The sequence below is a fragment of the Elephantulus edwardii genome, unplaced genomic scaffold (genome assembly GCF_000299155.1).
Source record: "Elephantulus edwardii isolate Elephantulus edwardi_28Jun2011 unplaced genomic scaffold, EleEdw1.0 scaffold00299, whole genome shotgun sequence".
NCBI lineage: Eukaryota > Metazoa > Chordata > Mammalia > Macroscelidea > Macroscelididae > Elephantulus > Elephantulus edwardii.
Window position 1 is genome coordinate 738,907 of NW_006400049.1, and position 1,638 is coordinate 740,544.

The window sequence follows — 1,638 nt, forward strand, 5'->3', positions numbered from 1 at the left end:
GCTCCAAAGCCAGACGGCCCAGGAAGACCAGGAGCCTCTCACATGGGTGGTAACTAAGGAGATGATTGTCGAGGTGGAAGAGGCGGCTATGATCGGGGTGGCTACCGAGGCCGTGGTGGGGACCGTGGGGGCTTCCGAGGGGGCCGAGGTGGTGGAGACAGAGGTGGCTTTGACCCTGGCAAAATGGACTCCAGGGGTGATCATAGGATCACAGGGAGAGGCCCTATTAGCCCGGCTACTGAAGATCTGGAACAGCTTTTCTTCTTGTTCCTCGTGTTACCCTCATTACTTTGTAACCTTCCAACTCCACGAGTTTTTGTGTTGGACCCTGTAATTGTAACATACCTCTGGTTCCCATTAAATACCATTGTTTTAGTTAAAAAACAAAACAAAACAAAACAAAAAAAACTGATCCCCTCTGGCCATGTGACAAAAGTATGTGAAATATGAAGTTTCAAAATTCTAGCCTCCAAGGAGAAACTTGATTTCACCTTCTCCAAGACAGACCTATACGTTATTTTGGTGGTCTAAGGTGTGTTCAAGAGTCTTCTCCAGGACCACAATTCTAAGGCACTGATTCTTCTTCTGTCATCCTTAGTCATTGTCCAGTTCTCTGATGCATAACAAATACTTATAGAGACCACGGCCTGGACTAGGTCCAACTTAGTCTCTAGACTGACACATTTGCTTTTCAGCATTGTGGAGAGGTCACTGTCAGCAGATATTCCCAATGCAATTTGTCATTTGATTTACTGACTGCTGCTGATTCTAAGAGTGTTGATTGTGGAACCAAACAAGCCGTAATTTTTGGCAACCTCAATCTTTTATCCATATATCATGATGCTGCCAATTGGTCGAGTGGCAAGAATCTTTGTCTTCTTGATGTTGAGCTTCAATCCCTACTGAAGACTACGGTCCTTTTCCTTCTGCACCAAGTGCTTAAGGTAGGTACTCTTCAGATTCAGCAAGCAAGGATGTGTCATCTGCATAAAGTTGCTGGCAAATCTTCCTCCAATCTTGATGTCATATTCCTCCTCATAAAGCCCTGCTTCCTGAATGATCGGGTTCATTTATAGATTGAAGAGATATGGAGACAGACTCCTGACAGACTCCTTTCCTGAATTTGAACCTTGCAGTGTTTTCCAGCTTTGTTCTGAGAACTGCTTCCTGGTCCAATACAGGTTCACATAAGCACAATCAAGGGTTCTGGGATTCTCATTTTCCTCAAAATTATCCACAATTGTTGTGATCCAACAGTCAAATGTCTTTGCATAGTCAATAAAACGCAGATAGACATTCCTCTCATATTTCTGGAGCTGTTTTTGCCAAATCCTTCATTGCAGCCTGAACTTCCTCCTTCATCACTATTGCCCCTTGATCATAGGTTGTTTCTTTAAATTATTTGTGTCACCCAACTCTTTTTGGTAAAGTGACTCTGTAAACTCCTTCCGTTTTCTTTTAATGTTTCCTGAATCATTAAATGTTCTGCTCATAGCATCCTTAAGCATGGCCACTCATGGCTTGATTTGTTCTTTAGTTCCTTCAGCTCAAGAAATGCTGAGCAAGCTCAGCCCTTTTGATTTTCAGACCCCAACTCCTTGCACATTCCATTATAAAATACTTTACCTTGTCTTCAAG

At 43.0% G+C, this 1,638-nt stretch overlaps 1 pseudogene; it reads left to right on the forward strand.

The window, feature by feature from the left end:
- Positions 1-230, forward strand: part of LOC102867275 — a 2,008-nt pseudogene extending 1,778 nt beyond the window's left edge.
- The last annotated feature ends 1,408 nt before the right edge of the window (positions 231-1,638 follow it).